Source organism: Arachis hypogaea, chromosome 13 (assembly GCF_003086295.3).
Source record: "Arachis hypogaea cultivar Tifrunner chromosome 13, arahy.Tifrunner.gnm2.J5K5, whole genome shotgun sequence".
Taxonomy (NCBI): domain Eukaryota; kingdom Viridiplantae; phylum Streptophyta; class Magnoliopsida; order Fabales; family Fabaceae; genus Arachis; species Arachis hypogaea.
In genome coordinates this window covers 90,105,088-90,117,079 of record NC_092048.1, presented here as the reverse complement: position 1 = coordinate 90,117,079, position 11,992 = coordinate 90,105,088, and the positions used below count along the sequence as shown (strand labels likewise).

General features: G+C 37.4%; 1 non-coding gene across 1 annotated transcript; it reads right to left on the bottom strand.

The window, feature by feature from the left end:
- Positions 1 to 10,725: 10,725 nt before the first annotated feature.
- LOC112738669 (small nucleolar RNA R71) lies at positions 10,726 to 10,833 on the bottom strand. Its single transcript, XR_003169615.1, has one exon. It is a non-coding gene; the product is annotated as a small nucleolar RNA R71 (small nucleolar RNA).
- Between the last annotated feature and the right edge of the window lie 1,159 nt (positions 10,834 to 11,992).

Below are 11,992 nucleotides of genomic sequence, written 5' to 3'. Positions count from 1 at the left end.
GGTTCCATGAGCTCTTCCTCCATCCTTCTCATGATTTTTCATTAAATCCTTTGGAGGTGAATTTTCATGTTCCATTGTCACTTCAATCAGCCTTTGTGGATATGGAGTTTTAGGTTCAATCCTCTCCATCATCTCATAAATTTTGCTCAAAGGTCTCTTCTTGCCTTCCACGTCCTCCTTTGCACTCAATAATTGATCTAAAACCACTTCCATGTTTTTGACAAAGTTTCTTTTACTGTCTAAGCTTTCTTCGTCTCCTCTTCGTATCTCTTAAACATAGACTCAAGCTGTGAGAGTCTTTGGTTCAAGGAAGTTGGTGTGGTTTGTGAGTTTTGGCAAGGATTTTGTGTGGAGACAAAGTCCAGTGATGAAAAATTTTCAAATGAAGAACTAAGAGGTGAGGTTGGACAGTTTTGCATAAGTGAATTGAAGGCACGTTCAAGTGAAGATGGCTCTTGATAAGTGGAATATGAATCATTGAAATTCCCTTCCCAGCCACGGTCTGTGTAACTGTCATCACAGTATGAGTTACTTTGTGGCTCTGGGAGATGTTCATGCTCTTTTATTCATTGGTGATACTCCCAACCACCGTGAGGATAATGATATGAATCATTTTGTGGTGGTGGTTGGTATTCCATATGATTCTCTTGCTCATCTTGTGGTTCTGAAGCATATCTCCATTGATTGGAGTGCTCAGAAATTGTGATCTCTTGGTGATATTCCCAGCCACCATTAGAGATTGGTGATGGTGAGTAATATCTCATAAAATCTGTTTGATTATAAGATGAGTTGAACTTCATTTGAATTTTGTAAAACACAACACCAAGGAAAATTGAAATTCATGTCTCAAAGAAGAATTTCTTAGTGAGGCAATAACTCAAACACCTTGGTTTCAATCTAAAACAAAAAACAAAAATAAAGAAAATGCTTGATCTATACTTCTCACCCACTTAATCATTGTTGATCTAAATCAATCCCCGGCAACGGCGCCAAAAACTTGATGGGTGGAAATCAGATTCCAACACCTAAACTCACCGGCAGGTGTACCGGGTTGTATCAAGTAGTAAAACTCAGTTAGAGTGAGGTTGATCCCACAGGGATTGATGGATCAAGCAACTTTAGTGAGTGATTAATTTAGTCAAGCTAACATTAGTGAATTTGATGAAATTGAAGCAATAGAATGTAAATTACAGTGAATTTAAAGTTGCAGAAAGTAAATGAGCAGAATCTTAAAGAACAAGAAAGTAAATTGGTAGAATCTTAAATGACAAGAAAGGTAAATTGCATGAAATTTAAAGAGAATTGGGTGCTGGAAATTAAAGAGGCAGTAAATCAAAGCTTAGAACAAGTGACAGAATCTTAAATGACAAGGAAAGTAAATTGCATCAACAGAAAAGGGAAATGAGGTGCTGGGAAATTTAAATTGCTTGGAAATGTAAATCAAGCTCATAGCAAACTCATGTAAAATTTCAGAAAGGAAATTAGCAAGGAGACAGAGAATTTAAATTGCACAGAAAGCAAACTTAGCTCAAGAAAATTGTAAAAGTGCAGAAAAAAAAATTGCAGAAGAGAATTATAGAGATTGAAAGTGCATAAGCGAAATTGAATTCAGAGCAGAAAAATAAAAGTGTTTACAAGAGCTTTCTATTCTAATCCTACTCATATTGCTCTCTAGTAGAGCTAGCCTTCTTTTCTAAAATGGAACAGATGCCTTTATATAGGCTTTTTACAAAATGAAAAATGAAATTGAAATTGAAAACAAATTATAATTAAATGAAATTCCTAATCTAGCTTGTTCTTGTGCCTTTGAGTGATGATATAGGCTTTGCTTGCTTTGGATTTGAAGAGAGATGGGTCTGGTTGGCCTTGGTTCAATTGGTTTGGAGCATGGGTCAAGATTGCTTGGTTCAAGTTGGTTTGAGGCATGGGGCAGCTCCCAGTGAAGCGTTTAGTTGGGTTAATGAACGTAGCGTTCATTCCCTTTGGTGCACCTTCACGTGCCAATTCTCATTGCCCACAGCACTCAGTTAAAATTGAGAACGTAGCGCTCACATGCTGCCTTGGTTCCCCCTTTGATCCTTGGCTTGGAAGCCTGTAAAAGGTAAAATAGTGAACGTAGCGCTACCTTCCCTTGTGCAAGCTTTGCTTTTCTCTTCATGGGCCACAAAAACATGAAATGTTTTAATGTAGCGCTTTCTTCAATTGAACGCTGGCCTTGTTTAAGCCTTGCCCCCCTCTTCGATCCTTGGCTGTTTCATTTTGTAATTGGTTTTTGGGCCCTAAAGATTCCTTTCACTTGTTCTTCAATTTCATGAAAAATATGGATTGTTATATATTGTTAGAAAGCTCTGAATGTCAGCTTTCCAACGCAACTAGAATCGCTTCAATTGGACATTTGTAGCTCAAGTTATGGCCCTTTGAAGGAGGCATGGTCATGCTGTCACAAGGCTAAGAAAAAGCCCAAAAAAGTGAAAAATTCCAACGTAGCGCTCTATTTATTGAACGCTAGGCTTCACGTTCTCATGCTTTCATGGTCATGGGCCACGCTTTTAAAAGCATGGCCTAAGGCATCAAAGTGTGCTCCAACTTCAAAGCATGCCCCAAATTTTTTTTTTAGCTTATTTTGTGCTTTTTGCTTCTTTTTCTTCTTATTTCCTACAAAGTTTATAAAATCAAAAGATCAAAGAAATATACTATTTAAGCACAAAAGAATGCAATATTTAAGTTCTAATTATCAATTTCTTGTATGAAAAGTATAGAAAAACATGACATGATGATATATCATCACAAACTATCTACATGCATCATGCTATTCTAATTACTATCTATCTATATATATAAGCATACATGTAGTCAGATTGAGTCAAATTTTTCAAGGAATCATATATGCACAACCAAGGACTAAATCAAAACACATTCACAATTGAGTTGAGTCAACCAAAAGAGTTCACAAATTTGCAAGATAAGCAATGATCAAACATGGACATATGGAGATGAGCCGTTGAACCCTCACTGGAATTGTATATGCACTCTAATCACTCAGTGTTTGGGGTTAAACCAACTCAACTCTTCTCTAGTCATGCTTTCTAAGACTTTGTTCTTCATCTAACCAATCAACAAATATTTAATGTACAAATACAAACATCATGAGGTCTTTTCAAGGTTATAATGGAGTCAAGGCAAGGGTGAGGATATATGTATGGCCAAGTGAGCTATAAATTGAATCCTTGACTAGCCTAAGTTCTTACCTAACATACACATATTCTATGTACTTCTAAATTCATGCCTAGCTACCCATAATTCCCACTTTTGTATCACACACTCATGTACCAAATTATCTTTAATTTTATCACATATGCATTGATCTTTTATTAAACTTAACATTGGGGTAATTTTGTTCCCTTATTTAATTACTTATTTATTTATTTATTTGAATATTTTTGGTTTTTTTTTGTAAAAATAAACATAACATATCAATGCACATGGTATTTTAATTGTTTTGGTCTCATATGAGTATGCACCCAAATTTCCAATATCTTGTCAATTCAACACTTTCTTATCAACCCAAGTTCCCACGGTTCCCCACACTTAATTGATACACAATCTCTATCTTAAGCTAACCAAAGATTCAGATCAGGTAATTAATTGTTTTTCCACTTAAGGCTAGTGATGTGGTAAAAGAGGAATGCTAGGGGGCCAGCAACTTTTGTGATTTGTAGCCATCAAATAGCCATCAATGATGGTTTTAATAGTGTGAGATTGGTGTGAGATTTTATCCAATAGCTCACTTTTCTTTGCTGGTTACATGCTGGCCAGAATTTAACAAAGTTGCTGGCCCCCTAGACTTTTTCTTGGTAAAATATAGAACAAATGGGGATTAAAAGGTTCAAGGTGGCAAACAAAGGTGATTAAAAGGGCAGGCTATTTGGGATAAGTGAGCTAATGACAAATGATGGCCTCAATCATATGCAAGCATGTAAATACACTAAACAATAGACATATAGAATGGAACAAAGCAAAGATTACAATCATAGGGAAGAAAACACACAAGAATAAGATTTTATGGTCAAATAATGCAACCATGCAATTAAGCTCAAAAACTCACGGGTTCTGTGTTCTTTGGCTCAAAAACCATATTCCAATTATATATATCATGCAAGTTACTAAAAGGGTTTAACTTAATTCAATCTGAATCTTAAATGCCTTTCCTAAAAATAAATATATTCCTTGAAAATGTCATCAATTGACCAACATTTATTATGATATATACATACTAAATGGAATGTTGTGATTGTGAAAAACTAAAAATTTCTAGTTTACTCCCAATTTCCAAATAAATCAATATCTCATATGCCAAAGGGGTAAACTAACTTAATAATCCATGTTTTTCCATATCACAACTAATAAACTAAAGGTGCAATTTAAGCTAAATATCTAAGATATATACAGCCCAAAGTGCAAAATGTAACAAAGTAAAAATAAACAAAAGTACAGTAAAATAGAAATTTCCAAGTAATAAAAGAAAAAAACAAAATAAAATAAAATAAAATAAAGCAAAAAGAAAATAAAGAAAAATAGGATAAAAGGTCTAAAATAGTTCACCAAAAATAGAATCCGCCAGAGATGGCGACCTCCCCACACTTATATCACAGCATCGTCCTCAATGCTCAGTCAAGCTCAGTGTGAAGGGTCATCGCCTCCTGAAGGGTGTGCTGCTGCTGGCTCTGTGGGCTATGAAGGGGTCTGTGGCTCTGCAGGCTGCTTAAGCTGAGGCTCCCCGTGCTGTGCCTGCTGTTGGTCTGCCATTTGTGCCTCCTCATCCTGCTCATCCTCCTCTGCCTCCTCAGAGTGCTCCGATGGTGTGTCAGGCTCGGAGGGGATATCAGTATGCCCAGTCCTCATCATCAGCTTCAGATGCTCATAGCGTCGCTTGTTGTGATGCTCAGACTACTCAATACGCCGCTGAGTGCGGCGCTCCATCTGATCGATGCGCTCAAAGAGGCGGTGTACTAGATAAAGCGGAAGATGGTGCTGTGGATGCAGGAGGTGCAGCAGGTGCTGAGGGTGCTGCGGAGGATGTGGCCGCGTCAGTAGAGGCAGTAAGAGAAGGTGGTCTGTGGCCTAAAGCTTTGAACCGCTTGCTGTGTGGGATAATCTTTTTGCAGTCGGCAGCCGGTGGCTTCTCATCCTCAAGTTCCCAAGGCACCTCAGCTCGGCGGGCCATCTGGGTAATCAGATAGGGAAATGGCAGAGTTCCTCGAACATGAACCCTAGCCATGTACTTCTTGATGAACTGTGGAAGGTACAGGTCCTTGCCTTCCATAACGCACCAGATGAGAATGATCATAGCAGCCGGCACCTCTGATTCGTGAGTGCTCGGCATAACATAGTTACTCAGTATTTGCTGCCATAGTCGAACCTCATCATTAAGATAGATAATCTTGATACCCTTTGGAGTTACCGTCGACTTACCCATAGCCCAGGGAACAGCAGGATCAATGGCTATGGTGCGCCTCACAGCATCCCAGTCAAAGCTCATAAACCTAATGGACTCCTCAGCCTTCTGATAACCATCTGGCTCGTCTGATTTTGGCTGGAAATGGAGGATATCTTCTATAGCCTCATCAGTAACCAAGATCTATTTTCCTCTTAGCTGTACTGCATCCAGGGTCATTTTGTAATAGTTGCAGTAGAATTCACGAACCCAAGATGCGTTCACCTCTGTCAGATTCCTCTCTAGAAAGAACCAACCTCTCTGTTTGATTTGCTCTGCAGTGTACTTCTGTAATTTAGTTGGTATTCTGAGAGTCTTTTCCAAATAGAAGTGGAGGTGCCTCTTTTCCACAAAGACTGGAAATTTCAGTTAACAGTAGAGGTTTACAAATTTAACTGGGTCAGAAGCAGGCACTAATTGATCTTCTTTTTCCTATGGAGTGAAGTTTTTCTCACGCCAGGATTCATCCCCTAGAATATCTGACAGAGCGACAGATGACTGTCTTCTTTTCCTCTTACTAGTGCTGGCCTTAGCCTTGCCCTTTCCTTTTGGATCAGACATCCTGAAAAATAGAAATTTCAGGATACAGGTTAACAAATAAAACGGGGAAACAAATAGGCAATCAATGGGCAAGCATGACAAGTAGTGGATAGGCTAAAGGGGAATGAAAGCTTAAGCAAGAAGTGAGTCATAAAGATATAGAATTTTGGACTGGATGCAAGGCAAGATTCAAAGAAACCAATCAGAAATCACAATCCAAGAATCTATTAAATGAAATTCAGAATGCTTGTTTGTCAAGAAACAACAATAAACATGCCTTGAAAGGGGTTGAAAAGAGTTAGTGTAAAACTAAGAGAAAAGTTAGGAAGTCAATGAAGTCAAGAGTTAGAAAGGTAAGTTAAAACTAGTGGCATGGTACTGTAGTTTCTAGCTAACAGAAGTTCACAAGATTGAAGAACAAGCAACTCACTGATGAGCGGATAATTTATACGCTTTTTGACATTGTTTTTAGTATGTTTTTAGTAGGATCTAGTTACTTTTAAGGATGTTTTTAATAGATTTTGTGTTAAATTCACATTTCTGGACTTTACTATGAGTTTGTGTGTTTTTCTGTGATTTCAGGTATTTTCTGGCTGAAATTGAGGGACTTGAGCAGAAATCAGATTCAGAGGTTGAAAAAGGACTGCTGATGATGTTGGATTCTGACCTCCCTGCACGCAAAGTGGATTTTCTGGAGCTACAGAACTCGAAATGGCGCGCTTCCAATTGCGTTGGAAAGTAGACATCCAGGGCTTTCCAGCAATATATAATAGTCCATACTTTGGCCAAGAATTGACGACGTAAACTGGCGTTCAATGCCAGGCTTCTGCCCAAATCTGGCGTCCAGCGCCAGAAAAGGATCCAAAACCAGAGTTGAACGCCCAAACTGGCACAGAAACTGGCGTTCAACTCCACAAATGGCCTCTGCACGTGTAACACTCAAGCCCAAGCCCAAGCACATACCAAGTGGGCCCCGGAAGTGGATTTATGCATCAATTACTTACTCATGTAAACCCTAGTAGCTAGTTTATTATAAATAGGACCTTTTACTATTGTATGAGGCATCTTTTGATCATCTTAGGATCTTAGGATCATCTTTGGATTACCTTATGATCCTTTGATCACGTTTTGGGGGCTGGCCATCTCGGCCATGCCTGGACCTTCATTTATGTATTTTCAACGGTAGAGTTTCTACACTCCATAGATTAAGGTGTAGAGCTCTGCTGTTCCTCAAAGATTAATGCAAAGTACTACTGTTTTCTATTCAATTCTTCTTATTTTGCTTCTAAGATATCCATTCGCACCCAAGAACGTGATGAAGGTGATGATTATGTGTGACACTCATCATCCTTCTCCCTTATGAACGTGTGCCTGACAAACACTTCCGTTCTACATGAATTAAGCTAGAATGAGTATCTCTTAGATCTCCTAACCAGAATCTTCGTGGCATAAGCTAGAATGATGGCGGCATTCAAGAGAATCCGGAAAGTCTAAACCTTGTCCGTGGTATTCCGAGTAGGATTCAATGATTGAATGACTGTGACGAGCTCCTAACTCGCGATTGCAGGGCGTTAGTGACAGACGCAAAAGGATAGTAAATCCTATTCCAGCATGATCGAGAACCGACAGATGAATAGCCGTGCCGTGACAGGGTGCGTGAGCATATTATTCACTGAGAGGATAAGATGAAGCCATTGACAAGGGTGATGCCTCCAGACGATTAGCCGTGCCGTGACAGGGCATTGGATCATTTTCCCGAGAGATGACCGAAAGTAGCCATTGACAGTGGTGATGTATCACATAAAGCCAGCCATGGAAAGGAGTAAGACTGATTGGATGAAGATAGCAGGAAAGCAGAGGTTCAGAGGAACGAAAAGCATCTCCATTCGCTTATCTGAAATTCCTGCCAATGAATCTACATAAGTATCTCTATCCCTTTTATTGTTTATTTTAATCTAATAAAGTATCATGTTTAAATCCGCCTGACTGAGATTTGCAAGGTGACCATATCTTGCTTCAAGCCAACAATCTCTGTGGGATCGACCCTTACTCACGTAAGGTTTATTACTTGGACGACCCAGTACACTTGCTGGTTAGTTGAACGGAGTTGTGTCCACACATAGTAAAGAGCCATAATAATGATTCCATACAATAACAAAGAGTACTACATTAATGTGATCACAATTTCGTGCATCAAGTTTTTGGCGCCGTTGCCGGGGATTGTTTGAGTTTGGACAACTGACGGCTCATCTTGTTGCTCAGATTAGGTAATTTTCTTTTTATTTTATTTTCTTTTCAAAAATTTTTTGAAAATCTTTCTAAAATTTTCTCATCTGTTTTCGGAAAAAATTAAAAATGTTTTCAAAAATAAATTATTCTATGGCTTCAAAATTTTAAGAATGAATTCTAGTGTTTCATGAAATATGTTGAAACATATCTGGCTGTAAAGCCATACCCAAACTACTTTGGGATTGGTATTCAACTAATCACTCCAGCCCATGTAATTATATGTTGCAGCCTGGCTGGCTGTAAAGCCATGTCTAATTCTTTTGGATAGAGCATGTTAGGCTTGTCATGTCTGAATTACACTCATATTTTGATTAAAGCTTGGCTGGCTATTAAGCCATGCCTGACCCTTTGATTGGAGCTTTAAGACTAACATGGCAAGATTCCTGGAATTCATATTAAAAATTTTGGAACCCTTATTTTCTTTTTCAAAAGAATTTTTCGAAAAATATAAAATAAAAATCCAAAAAATTAGAAAATCAAAAAAAAAATTTCAAAAATATTTTGTGTTTCTTGTTTGAGTCTTGAGTCATATCATAAGTTTGGTGTCATTTGCATATACATCTTGCAATTCTTTCGAAAATTTCATGCATTCATGGTGTTCTTCATGATCTTCAAGTTGTTCTTGGTAAGTCTTCTTGTTTGATCTTGATGATTTGTTTGTTTTGTGTTGTATAGTGTTTTTCATATGCATTCTTGAATTCTTAGTGTCTAAGCATTAAAGAATTCTAAGTTTGGTGTCTTGCATGTTTTCTTTGCATTAAAAATTTTTCAAAAATATGTTCTTGATGTTCATCATGACATTCAAAGTATTCTTGGTGTTCATCTTGACATTCATAGCATTCTTGCATGCATCACATGTTTTGATCTAAAAATTTCATGCATTGCATTTTTTTTGTGTTTTTCTCTTGCATCATAAAAATTTCAAAAATCAAAAAAAATATCTTTCCCTTTTTCTCTCATCAAATTCGAAAATTTGGATTGACTTTTTCAAAAAATTTTAAAAATCAAAGTTGTTGCCAATGAGTCAAATCAAATTTTCAATTTGAAAATCTTATCTTTTTCAAAATCTTTTTCAAAAATCAAATCTTTTTCAAAATTATTAGCTATTTTCGAAAATTTCAAAAATATTTTTCAAAAATCTTTTTCTTATTTTTATATAAAATTTTCGAAAATAACTAATCAATTAATGTTTTGATTCAAAAATTTGAAGTTTGTTACTTGCTTGTTAAGAAAGATTCAAACTTTAAGTTCTAGAATCATATCTTGTGATTTCTTATGAACCAAGTCATTAATTGAGATTTTAAAAATCAAATCTTTTTCAAAACTAATTTCAATCATATCTTTTCAAAAATATCTTCTTATCTTATCTTTTTCAAAAATATCTTCTCAAAATATCTTTTCTAACTTCCTAACTTCTTATCTTTTCAAAATTTGTTTCAACGAACTAACTAACTTTTTGTTTGTTTCTTAACTTTTTCAAAACTACCTAACTAACTCTCTCTCTCTCTAATTTTCGAAAATATCTCTCCCTTTTTCAAAAATTTCTTTTTTATTAACTAATTATTTTTATTTTTTATTTTTGAATTCAAAAATTTTCGAAAAATACTAACTAATTTTCAAAAACCAATTTTCAAAACTCACTAACTCTTTTTCAAAATAATTTTCGAAAATTTTTCCTTCCCCATCTCATTCTATTTATTCATTCATGTCCTAACATCTCATCTCACATTCCAATCCTCACAGTTGTGTTTCTTCCTTTACATCACATCCTTTATCTCCCCCTCTTCTTCTACTTACAAAGGGATCCCTATACTGTGGTATAAAGGATCTCTATTATTATTATCATTTTTCTGGCCATTCTTCCTTGTCATATGAGCAGGAGCAAGGATAAGAACATTCTTGTGGAAGCAGATCCAGAACTTGAAAGAACTCTGAAGAGAAAATTAAGAGAAGCTAAAATACAACAATCCAGAGATAACCTTTCAGAAATTTTCGAACAGGCAGAGGAGATGGCAGGCGAAAATAATAATATAAGGAAGATGCTTGGTGACTTCACTGCACCTAATTCCAATTTACATGGAAGAAGCATCTCCATTCCTGCCATTGGAGCAAACAACTTTGAGCTGAAACCTCAATTAGTTTCTCTGATGCAGCAGAACTGCAAGTTTCATGGACTTCCATCTGAAGATCCTTTTCAGTTCTTAACTGAATTCTTGCAGATATGTGATACTGTTAAGACTAATGGAGTAGATCCTGAAGTCTACAGGCTCATGCTTTTCCCTTTTGCTGTAAGAGACAGAGCTAGATTATGGTTGGATTCTCAACCCAAAGACAGCCTGAACTCTTGGGATAAGCTGGTCACGGCTTTCTTAGCCAAGTACTTTCCTCCTCAAAAGCTGAGCAAGCTTAGAGATGATGTTCAAACCTTCAGACAGAAAGAAGGTGAATCTCTCTATGAAGCTTGGGAAAGATACAAACAGTTGACCAAAAAGTGTCCTTCTGACATGCTTTCAGAATGGACCATCCTAGATATATTCTATGATGGTCTGTCTGAGTTATCTAAGATGTCATTGGACACTTCTGCAGGTGGATCCATTCACCTAAAGAAAACGCCTGCAGAAGCTCAAGAACTCATTGACATGGTTGCTAATAACCAGTTCATGTACACGTCTGAAAGGAATCCTGTGAGTAATGGGACGCCTATGAAGAAGGAAGTTCTTGAGGTTGATACTCTGAATGCCATATTGGCTCAGAACAAAATATTGACTCAGCAAGTCAATATGATCTCTCAGAGTCTGCATGGAATGCAAGCTGCATCCAACAGTACTCAAGAGGCATCTTCTGAAGAAGAAGCCTATGATCCTGAGAAACCTGCAATAGCAGAGGTAAATTACTTAGGTGAACCTTATGGAAACACCTATAACTCAACATGGAGAAATCATCCAAATTTCTCATGGAAGGATCAGAAGCCTCAACAAGGCTTTAACAATGGTGGAAGAAACAGGTTTAGCAATAGCAAACCTTTTCCATCATCAACTCAGCAACAGACAGAGAACTCTGGACAAAATGCTTCTAATTTAGCAAATCTAGTCTCTGATCTATCTAAGGCCACTGTAAGTTTCATGAATGAAACAAGGTCTTCCATTAGAAATTTGGAAGCACAAGTGGGCCAGCTGAGTAAAAGGATCACTGAAATCCCTCCTAGTACTCTCCCAAGCAATACAGAAGAGAACCCAAAAGGAGAGTGCAAGGCCATTGACATAAGTGCCATGGCCGAACCTGTGAGGAAAGGAGAGGACGTGAATCCCAAGGAGGAAGACCTCCTGGGACGTCCAGTGATCAATAAGGAGCTTCCCTCTGGGGAACCAAGGGACTCTGAGGCTCATCTAGAGACCATAGAGATTCCATTGAACCTCCTTATGCCCTTCATGAGCTCTGATGAGTATTCCTCTTCTGAAGAGAATGAGGATGTCACTAGAGAGCAAACTGCCAAGTTTCTTGGTGCAATCATGAAGCTAAATGCCAAATTATTTGGCATTGATACTTGGGAAGTTGAACCTCCCTTGTTCATCAATGAACTAAGTGATCTGGATCAACTGACATTGCCTCAGAAGAGACAGGATCCTGGAAAGTTCATAATACCCTGTACCATAGGCACCATGATCTTTA